Raw genomic sequence first — 12095 nt, forward strand, 5'->3', positions numbered from 1 at the left:
TTCAAACGGACGGACGGACAGACATTTGGTGAATTATCGTACGATGAGAGGAAGACCTGTCATTCCCTTTCCCCAACGCATAAAGACATAATAAACCGAAATAAGGGAAAAGGACGGAGATAATGGTCTGCTATGAAATAACTATTCGAAGGGACCTGTATGGTGGTTGCCATTACTTTTTAGTGGTTTCCCAAAACAGAAACACTATTCACAACTAGCACTACTCTGCATTAATGAGGCCAAAAATACATTCAAGCTTGTTAATATAGATAATGGAGACCCAGGAAGGAGCAAAACAACAGGTGATTTAAAGGATTACAAAAATACATGAGGTTTACAAAAAATGGCAGATTGAAGGTCAGAATAGAAGACAATGAGAGATGGTGGTGAGCTCAAACTTTGAAGTACAATGGAAAAAGATAGTCACGTGAAAAAGTAAGTACACCCCATGTAAAGTTTTGACTTTTTCAACATATTTCAACATACAGCTATTTGATCTTCATTTCAACAATATTGATAGATAAAGGTGATATAATATAACAAATATCATGAAACATTTACATTTTGTTGTCCATTGTATAACTTAAATAAACATAAATGCAAATTTTGCATGTGGAAAAAGTAAGTACAACCTTGGCTCTAATAGGTGGTATTGCCCCCTTTGGCAGAAACAACCTCAAGTAGGCGTTTCTTAGAACTGTCTACCAGTCTCTGACATCGACTGGGAGAAATTTTTTCCCACTCCTCCATGCAGAATTCTTTCAGTTGTGCGATGTTTGAGGGGTTTCTTGCATGCACAGCTCGTTTCAAATCCCCCCACAACATCTCGATGGGATTTAGATCCGGGCTTTGACTTGGCCATTCCAGAACCCTCCATTTCTTTCTTTTCAGCCATTCCTTGGTGGATTTACTGGTATGTTTAGGGTCATTGTCATGATGCAAGGGCGACCTTTGGTTGAGCTTCAACTTTCCGACAGATGGCCTCACATTATCCTCAAGCACCCTCTGGTACAATGAAGAATTCATAGTGGATTCTATGATGGTGAGCTGCCCAGGCCCTGATGCAGCAAAGCTGCCCCAAACCATAATATTTCCACCACCATGCTTTACAGTTGGTATCAGGTTCTTGTGGTCAAATGCTGTCTTTGGTTTTCGCCAAACATGTCTTCTGGTACTGTGGCCAAATAGCTCTACCTTTGACTCATCTGTCCAGAGCACATTGTTCCAGAAGTGCTGGTCTTTGCCTAGGTGTTCACTGGCAAACTTTAGTCTTGCCCTGATGTTCTTTCTGGACAGCAAAGGTTTCCTCCTGGCACACCTCCAATGCAGATCAAATTTGTGCAGCCTCTTTCTCATGGTAGACTTGTGCACTTTGACATCAACAGTGGCAAGAGGTATCTGTAGATCCCATGATGACATTCTGGGGTTCTTAGAGACTTATTTCAGCATCTTCCGTTCTGCTCTCAGGCTGAACTTGCTGGGGCGGCCTGGCCTGAACAAGTTGGCAGTTGTTTGGAATCTTCTCCACTTGTAGATGACCTTCCGGACAGTCGAATGATTGATTTCAAATTGTTTGGAGATATTTTTAAATCCCTTCCCAGACTCGTAGGCATCTATAACCTTCTTTCTGAAGGCCTCAGATAGCTCTTTTGATCTAGGCATGGTGACGCCGCACACTTCAACAACAAAGAGCAAACCAAACTAAATTCTGAGGTTTAAATAAGACAGGTTCCTCCAAGATCCTCTCTAACGATGTTCTAATCATTTGCACCTGAGCTGGTGCACCTGAGTCTAATTTTAGGTATTTGAAGTAGTGATAAATGTAGGGGTGTACTTACTTTTTCCACATGCAAAATTTGCATTTATGTTTATTTAAATTATACAATGGACTACAAAATGTAAATGTTTCATGATATTTGTTATATTATATCACCTTTATCTATCAATATTGTTGAAATGAAGATCAAATCGCTGTATGCTGAAATATGTTGAAAAAGTCAAAACTTTACATGGGGTGTGCTTACTTTTTCACGTGACTGTATGTGATTAGACAGAAATAGGAAGGCAATTTTTTTGGGTGGGAGAAAAGAGGGTCAAAATGTAGGTCCTGCCCATTGGAAAGGCTATATGACAATCAAGGCATTTGTTCGAGGCAGGAGGCTATAAGTGAAGAGAGTGCATTAGGAGATGAGATGCTTATACAGCTATAGCAAATTGAGAGGCTACTGACCTGATTAAGCCTCTTGAATTGTGATGCCAATGATTTTCAGTGCTTTGTACTCTACAGTATCTAGAATTGACGTGAAAAACCAGGCATTGGCCGACAAACATCGTGCAATGCTCAATTGTCATGCATATGGATGCTCTATAGGCTGCAAGGAGGTCTGGGGCATTGAATAACTTGACCTGATAGAATGCCTAGTCTGGAGCAACTGTCTTTGGTGGTCAATTTGAATATGTGGTCTGCCCTGAAGAGATTGTGGTTGATGATGAGACCTAAAAGTTCAAAAGACCTAACCTCTTCTAGTCGTTGAGGATGAAAATAGAGAGGTGGGTTCGTTTGACAATCCTTCCGGAGCGATATGGTGAGACCGTGAGATTTTCCAGGATTGAAAGACGTGGTCCATTCATCAAACCAGCATCTAATCAATTCCAGATCAGCAGAAAGCAACGCAGCTGCCAACTGCTTATCAGTGGGTTGGGGGGTACTGTACTACGTAGTGTCGAGCCATCTGAAAAAAATCATTTTGATGCAAAAACAGAATTTTAACATTTAACTTTACCATGGCCATAATTTTGTGTTGTGATTGGTATTTCTTTCATTTCATAGCATTTTATCAGTGTGTTTCAAAGAAGACATTTCAGTAGTAGATCTTACAAGAAATCATCTGTACATTGACAACTAAAGTATATTGTAATCAAAGACGTATTTGTAGTTTATGGTTATGTTTTAACCTTTACATATTGTATTGTTCTTAAAGCTTTTTAAATAGTGGCTTTATTAGTGTTCCCACAGGAGTCCAGAGTTCATGATATTGAGATGTCAGATTCATGCACACATTCATTAATTTGTTAAATATAAGCCTGGTGTTGGCTTAATGGTTAAGAAGGCTGGCTTAAAATCTTAGGGTCTTGAGTTTGAACCAGTCTTGTGCCGTTGAAATAACACCAGGTGGGTTGACTCAGCCCATCACCCTTCTGGGGTCAGCAAAATGAGTTCCAGCTTACTGGTAACAAGGGCATCAGCGGCGATTTATTTTGCCATTTCTATTTTGCCATTGCCTTCACAGCAGTAGTTATGGCAGGACTTTGGAATTTGTTCATGGTGACGGCAATAGCTCGCCTACTCCTAGCGAAGGACATCGTGGGATCTTTAACGCCCGCCAACTAATACCAGCAGACGGGAGGCCCAGTTTAACGTCCATCCGAGGGACGGCACACACATTGATGAATCACACTGCCTGATAAACATCAGGATGATAGGTTGTAGCTGGTTCAGGATTCAAATCTAGGCTAACAAGTGTGCAAACCTCTAAGTCTAGGCCAACCTGCCAGCCCTGAAGTCTTACTTTGAAAAAGTTTTGGTTTTGTTTTTTATGAAAAGAAGAAGAACATTTCTATTCGCACTCCCTTGAAAAGTAGCCTTCTTGCATGGAAGGGAGAAAGGGAGAAGGAAATGCTAATGCACTGATCAGTTACACAAATGGCAATATAACGTGCTTTAAGCAGACCAGGTATTCATTATAAGAGGTTTGATTGAGCGATTTCCAAGAAAGACAATTCAAAGCATCCACTCAAGTAGGATGGCAGAGACTCCTGGTACAGGAAAAAACTAGAAAAAAACTGAACATGTAGTCCATGCATTACAAAAACACGTTGGCCATTTTATCGTAAATTTGCTGATCTGAATGCGAAGGTACCGTCATCTTTATCAAAGATTCCCTGCGAGTGGCATGTGGTGGAATGCAGACAGCCCATGAGACATGATGATTCTGCCATTCAAAAAGCAGCTGACACCTCTTCATTTCTTGACAGGTTCATTTTTTTCATTTTTCTCCTTGCTTGTTACGTCCATTTGTGGCCTATGTTGTCCCCTCACTCTTCCATAAGCATAGATTGTGTTTGCAAAAAAAACAAAAACGATTTCTTTCTTCCTTTAAGGGTGTAGTACTGGTGAAAAATTGAGAAAACTACATAGGTACCTTTGAGAGGCCTTTACACAAAAACAAAGTCAAGTTAATATCTAATTTTCAGTTTTTCTTGAAAGATATAATCTTGGCTTTAACTCAGACCAGTTTCAACGCTTCTTTGTCATATTACATGCATATACAACAACAACAACATGCATTTTAAAGGCCATTTTCCCTGCTAGAGCGGGGGTTAGCCTTGCGGTCCCCATGACAATCTTCTCCATTTTGCCCGATTTTCTGTATCTCTCCTTGTTAACCCCCTTGCCCACATTTCTTCTTCCACCATCTTTAGCCAAGTCTTTCTCGGTCTTCCCCGTCTTCTACTTCCTTCTACATTCATTTCCATCACTCTTCTCAACCAGTCACTTTCATCCTTCCTCAACACATGACCAAACCATCTCAACCTGTTCCTCTTCACAGCATCAATCACAGGCTCTATTCCCATCATCTTTCGCAATTCATCATTTGTCTTCCTCTCTCTCAACGATACTCCGCACATCCGTTGAACCATTCGCATTTCCACCCTTTCCAACCTTCGTTGCTGCTCTACGTTCATTACCCATGTCTCGCTCCCATAAATCATAACACTTCTCACACATGCAGCATACACCTTTCCCTTCAGCTTCAACGACACTCCCCTCATCATCAGCACGCCACTCAATTCCCGAAACTTCTTCCATGCACATCTCACTCGAGCAACCTTTGCCGAGTCTGATCCACCTTCTCCATTCAGCATGTCTCCGAGGTAGCAAAATGTTTTCACACCTTCCAGCTTCACGCCGTCTCCAAGATCCAACTCAACATTTCCTCCATCTGCAGCTCCCTCTGTGCACACCTTACATTTGAATGTAGCTGCCACACTGGTTAATGACCCTCTCAGACCATTACATTTTTGATGAACCCACTCAGCGCACATTGTACACTGAATGGAGTTCACTCCGACACCCTTCCTACACACAGCACAGGGCCACTTCCCAGTTCTTTCGACCTCAGCACATGCTTTACCACTTGCCATCACCTTCGTCTTTCCGATATTCACCTTCAGACCTTTTGTCTCCATACATTCCCTCCACGTGTTCATCTTTTCCTTCAGTCCATCCATACTTTCCGCAATCAACACCAGATCATCTGCATACAACAACTCCCATGGTAAACCCTCCTTTACGTTCTGAGCCAGCACCTCCATCACAGCTACAAATAGTAGTGGACTTAGTACCGACCCCTGATGCACTCCCACCTTCACCTCAAACTCACCACTGTTCCCGTCCTTCGTCCTTACAGCTGTGCGCGCTCTTTTGTACATTGCCATCACTACTCTGATCAACCATTCCTCCACTCCTAACTTCCTCAATGCCCATGTCAATACTTTGCGTGGAACCCGATCGGATGCTTTCTCCAGATCAACAAACCCAAGAAACAACTTCTTCCTCTTCTCCATGTACTTCTCCTGCAACTGCCTCACAATGAAAAGCACGTCTGTCGTTCCTCTTCCTGGCATAAATCCAAACTGCATTTCGTCGATCTTCACTTTCTTCCTTATCCTCCTCTCCAACACCCTTTCCAATACCTTCATTCCATGCTCCAATAACTTTATCGCTCGGTACGAGCCACACTCCAGAGGGTCACCTTTCCCCTTGTATAGAGGGACGAGGGTACTCAGTTCCCAATCCACTGGAATGCGGCCTTCTTTCACCACCAGATTACAGATCTCTGTCATTCTCTTCACACCCCAACTTCCTGCTGCCTTCAACATATCTCCCACAACTCCCGTCGGCCCTCCCGCTTTTCTACCCTTCATTGCTTTTATCGCTTCCTCAACTTCCTTCTCAGTTATCTTCTCTGCCGGTCCTAAAACTGGGTTACTCTCTATGTTGCCATCCCATTCATTCTCTGTATTCAACAGCATTTCCATATATCTTTTCCATCTTCCTTTAATTCCATCTGGGTCGACAACGATTTGTCCCACTTCATCCTTCAAGCAACTCACCCCCATCACATCACACCTCTCTTTCGCTATCTGCTTTGCAATCCTGAATACTGCTTTCTGACCCTCTTCCGAATCCAAGCGTTCTCCGAACATTTTCCTACATGCCTCCTGCGCCTTTGCTACCTCTTTCTTTGCAGCCTTCCTGGCTGCCTTATAACTTTCATGCTCTGCTGTTTCTGCTCCCGTACCCTTCGCCTTCTGCCACTCCTTGAACTTCTTCCTCTTCTCGTCAATCCTCTTTCCAACTTCATCATCCCACCACCATGTTTCCGAGTGCCTCGGTGGTCCTTTTGTCCATCCACATACCTCACCAACGGCTCCCAACAGACCAGCTTTCATTGACATCCAACCACTTTCAAGCTCAACCACATCATCCTCAACCCTACTCAGCCTCTCTTTTAATGCCTCCCTTACTGTCACCTCTTTCAACCTCCACACCTTCATTCTCGGTTGGTACTTCACCCGCCGAGCTCTCCTCGCACCTTTCACCCTTACGTCGCAGACAACCAAGTGGTGCTGTGAAACAGCCTCCTCCCCCAGGATCACCTTTGTGTCTCGGAGGTGCCCCCTATCTCACCTACGCACCATCAGGTAGTCAACGGTTGTCGTCGACCCACCTGACGTGTATGTAACAAGCTTATTATCCTCTTTCTGGAACTGAGTATTACAAATCAGCAAATCAGCTCCATCAGCAAACTCCAAAATCCTTTCACCTTCTCCATTTCTCACACCATATCCGTAACCCCCATGAACTCCGTCAAAACCATCCATACTCCTTCCCACATGTCCATTTAGGTCTCCTCCTACCACAACAACTTCCTCATCTTTCACGTTTTCCATCAGCTTCTCTATCGCACACCAGAACTTGTCCTTCTCTTCATCGCTTCGACCAACCTGCGGAGCATATCCCGAGATGACGTTCACCAAGAGCTTTCCAATCATCATTTTCACCATCTTCAACCTATCACTCACTCTAGTCACACTCACCACACTGTCTACAAACTCCTCAGAAAACAGGACACCAACACCATTCACGCCCTCCAGGCACCCTTGCCACACAAACTTGTATTTTTGTCCCTGCCTACCCTTCACCATTCTCACACCACTTCCCTTCCATCTCGTCTCTTGCTCACAACATATGTCCACTCTTCTTCTGACCAATACTTCCACCACTTCTCCTGATCTCCCTGTCATTGTCCCTACATTCCATGTGCCAAACCTCAGAAACCGATCTCCACTTCGGGCTGTACCCTACCCACATATAGTTGTAATTGTCATGGTTCTCTTTTTGAGGCAGTGTTTTTTTTTTATGGCCGGATGCCCTTCCTGACGCCAACCCTCTTAGTCGCCTCTTACGACACGCAGGGATACGGCGTACCTATTCTTATCCAGGGTACACACTGGGACCTAAAATAACTAAAGACTAAGGACTAAAAGAAAGCTAAAAACCGAAAGCCAGCTTTCGTGGCGCCACATTTCCAAATGGTGTGGGTTTGCTGAGCTGAATCAATATGGAGAAAGCCTTGGAATAAAATCAAGAAAAATCTGGAGCCATTTAGAGCCTAATTTAATTGGAAATTTTAACCATCTTAGCAGGCCATGGAATAAAGCATGAAAATATTTGACTTCCATCATGGATGCCATCTTTCTCTGATGTCTAAATGGCCAGAATTGTGGCCATTGAAATTATTATTATTTTTAAACAGTAGCATACTCTGTTGCTAGCAGATGGGACATATATAAACGAGAGTCCCAGTTTAACGACCATCCGATGGACGACACAGACATTAATGAATCACACTACCCAAGTACCCGTGAAACACCAGGATGACAGTTTATAGCTGGGTCGGGATTCAAATGCAGGTTACACTGGTGAAGGGCGAGTGTGCGTACCTCTAGGCCGTCCTGTCAGTCCTTGTCCGTGATTTATCCTTTTTAAATGCTGAGTGTCATGAAAGGAGGCAGCACATACCATTTGATACGAATTAGCCAGGATTTGAACCACTGACCTATCAGACTCAGAGCAGACGATCTAACCATTAGGCCACAGAATGTTGTTATTTAAATTATACAAGATAAAGAAAGAGCATCATAAATACCATTCAATTGTCATTTGGGGAATAAGAAATTTTTTTTTAATGCAGAGCCAAAGAAGGTTGTCCATTGTAAATAGCATGCAGCAAGTAATGTCAATTTATTTTTATGGAAATCGACTAACATTCACATTATTACACCATTCACATTGAATTCAGGAGAAAAGTACAAGACATAAAGCCAGAGACTACATTTTCTCTCTGTCAACAGACTTTCAGAAAAACGCCAGTGAGCAAAGATGATGAATTTAAGTCATTCTAAATGTGTGTTCTTGACACTTATATGTCTGAATATTAGTGCTAGTCAAGTTATTTTATTCGTTTTGAGTTATTCATGTAAATTTGATTTGTAAGAGATGCCAAAATATTTTGGTGTTCAACTCTGAGCAAACTGCTATCAAAGGGGACATACCGTACACAAGCTCCCAGAGGACACTGATCCATAAAAGGTAATGGTGTAGTTTGTTTAAGCAAAACTAGTAGCAGTACCATTTTTATTACCCTACGACAGCAGGAACCCATTAGAATAAAGCATGACACACACCCACAAACACACACCGCCGCTGCTTCTTTCAGTAATAGATGAGCAAACTTCATAACAACAATACTAGTGTCTTGAGTGACATATTCATAGCATTTCATTCAAACTGCTATTGACATAGTCTGGTGCTTCCATTGAAGAGAATATTGAAAGACAGATTAGTGCCAACCCTGAAATCCAGCATTCCTACCAAGCCCATGCCACTAGAAATGAAGAAAGGAATACTACGTGTCACAAGTCAGTTAGCCAAAGGCAGTGACTGTTTGACGGCTAGTTTGTCAGGTAACATCGACTAATTTGAAATACAGGTATCCCCTGCTTAATGAAGGGGGTTACATACCTTGATACCCCTTTGTTATGTGAACCTCAGTTAAGTGATGAATAGTCCTAAATCAAACCATTCGTTTTGGCTAACCTTCACTATGCTAACCTTCGTTAAGCGTACCTGCATATCAATGGGTTAGCATGATAGATTTTGAGGTTTGCACACTCGCCTTAAATCAATTTATCCTCGGTTTGAATTGATTTGATTTCATTGATTTATCAATGTGTGTGCCGCTGCTCGGATGGACATTAACCTGGGTGTCCTATAGCATGATACCCGGAGGATGTTAAGATATCCCGTTTGTTGTCATCTCCATATGCGGGTTTCAGAAGGTGGAAGGGAGCCCTCCCAGGTCTCAAAGTACCCACTTCCGTGTGTGGGTGTGTGTGTGTGTTTGTGTGTTTGTGTGTGTGTGTGTGTGTGTGTGTGTGTGTGTGTGTGTGTGTGTGTGTAAGTTGTTGTTGGCTGCTATCTCCACACGTGGGTGGGTTTCAGGAGATGGAATGGAGACTAACCAGGTCTCAAAGTATCCACCTCCGTTGTGTGTGTGTGTGTGTGTGTGTGTGTATCTAATATGTAACAAGCGTTACGCCTAGGTCCCCCATTGGTGAAGTGATGCGAGTCGACAAAGTGGAAGACGCAAGGCGGCCATCTTGGATTTTGACGTGGTGACCCAATTTTCAATAGCGTTCTCCCTTATGCCTAGATACACCCACACACAAGATTAGAAGTTGGTACTTTGCTTATTTTTCAAGATATTCCGCTCACAAGGTTCAGACCATAGATATATATATATAGATTGGCAGTGGGTCACGACAGGGCGAGATTTCCGGCCGCCATCTTGCCACAGGAAAGCTTTCAAGTTGCCATCTGTGGAATGCACTCGCGTCATCGTCATTTGCAAGTTATTGTTGATTAAATTGACTACAACTGGCGAACAAAGTATCAGGTTAGTGTCGTACATTGGATTAAAACACATTCAGTTGCCAGACTCTGATAATGTTGTAACTTTGGTGATATTTAACGCATCGTCTGCCTGTCTACACTAACACTGGTTCATCGTAGAATGTTAATTCTCTTAAATGTTCTGTCCATGAGGTACATGTACCTCCAAAATGCAGCTCTCATAAATCATTGAATAAAGATAGGAGATCCTGGGGCACATTTGGGACTATCCATGACTCATGAGGAAACTTGGCCATGTTCAGGAATTCTCATGGGGTTAGAATTCTCGACCGAGATCTTCAACACCAAGGGGTTGACTTATCCTGTATTCAATATTATTGCCAAGCAGTCAAAGGTAGGCCTATTATATTTATATAAGCATTATAAATATAAGCATTAACTTTTACATTGTGCTTGTTCTTTCTTCAAATATAGGAGGGAGTAGCCTAGGCTACAGTTAAGATGCCCAGGCAGTGTGCACATGCAAGATGCCGAAATATACAGAGGAAGGGGAATGGTCTGACATTTCATCTGTAAGTTGAATACCACAATATCTCTTCTAAATATATGACATGTATATCTCTTATTTGTGTTTACAGGGTAGTAGACCTAATAAAATCTGCAGGTTTGAGGTCTGCTTTCCATGCAGCTCAATCAGATTGAATTTAAACAATTAGCTATCTTATTTTCAGCTTCCCCACCAGTGAAGGGCATGAAGAAAGAAGAAGGAAATGGTGTATTCAGATGAAACGGGTAGAGGGGTGGAAGCCAAAGCCCTGGGATGTCGTGTGCAGCCAACACTTTTTACCTGTGGACTTCGATCTTACAGGCCAAACCAAAAGACTACGTCATGATGCAGTCCCATCAAAGTTTGACTTACCAGAGCACTTGCAAAAAGTATGTTTGTGTTGTTTGTGATCTTTTCTAAACGAACTAAAACCTTCATACTTTAATATTTGGACAGTGTGTAAAATGTGTGGGAACTATATGTAATAGTACGCGGCGGCGGACTCTTTTTTGACTAACTTTAAGACAGATAAAGTAACTGCATGTTTTATTCTGTGGTATACTTTACATTGACAATATGTGGCTGATGAAGCTTCAGATATGTGATATGTGATATGTGATAAGCTGATGAATATGTGAAGGAAATGACAGCTTCAGAAGAACTCTTTGATATGGGCAATCATATCATTGAAACCCAATATGGCATAGATAATCACCTGTACGACCTGATAGGTATTCTCACCAATGCTTATTATGACCTGAGGCAGCACCACATTGCAAAGACCTACAATGTTAGGCGAAAGGGGATGTCAATAAGACACGAGTCAACCAAGCTGGTGCTGTTCAAAGGCCAGTGATTGACAGGCATACCCAGTGTACAGTTACTGTACACACACTCAGTGTACATATGTACATGTGTGATATCACTAACCCGTGTATTTGTGTTTTATTAAAATGTTGTTAACGTGTGATGTGGTTTTATTTCTTAGCTCTGTGTATATCCATGAATATATTACATGTAACAATATTTGATTCTTTTTATTAAAATTGCGCAATGATAGTGGCATCTTTAATTCAAACAAATATTTCTCCGTTAATATTTGCACAGGAAACCAACAAATGCTTGGCAGAGATTTGGCCACAGCTGCTGGTATTTAGTGTGGGTGTCTGCGTAAGTTTTCTGTTCATATCCCTTCAACTTTGCTTGGGAGAGCAGTTTTCGTTGGTGTTGCGAAGATTGCACCGTCGTTAACTAGTGTGATGTGCTGGTCTGCTGTTGCTGTGAGGCAGAGTTCAAACCGCAAGGAAAGTGTGGTGCATATAATGTAAGCCTATATATTTATTGCTATTTTCAACGCAAAAGTGGACAAGTACAAATGTTAAAGAAAGCAGTTAAATTCAATGATGACAGATCCACATTGTGCTTGTGAGTGACAACCTTCAACTCCTGCAAATAGCAAGTCAAACAATGAACGCCTTGACACTGTTACAATAATTAATATGTGAA

At 42.2% G+C, this 12095-nt stretch overlaps 1 protein-coding gene and 1 long non-coding RNA gene across 2 annotated transcripts in view; one reads left to right on the forward strand and one right to left on the reverse strand.

Moving 5' to 3' along the window:
• LOC137432435 (acetylcholinesterase) overlaps positions 1 to 12095 on the reverse strand; it is a 66344-nt gene that overhangs the window by 40941 nt on the left and 13308 nt on the right. The gene's annotated exons all lie outside the window — the stretch shown is intronic.
• On the forward strand, positions 9860 to 11375 carry LOC137432436 (uncharacterized). Its single transcript, XR_010985498.2, has 3 exons — positions 9860 to 10085; positions 10517 to 10614; positions 10774 to 11375. It is a non-coding gene; the product is annotated as an uncharacterized LOC137432436 (long non-coding RNA).

The sequence above is a fragment of the Myxine glutinosa genome, chromosome 8 (genome assembly GCF_964187855.1).
Source record: "Myxine glutinosa chromosome 8, kmMyxGlut1.1, whole genome shotgun sequence".
Taxonomy (NCBI): Eukaryota; Metazoa; Chordata; class Myxini; order Myxiniformes; family Myxinidae; genus Myxine; species Myxine glutinosa.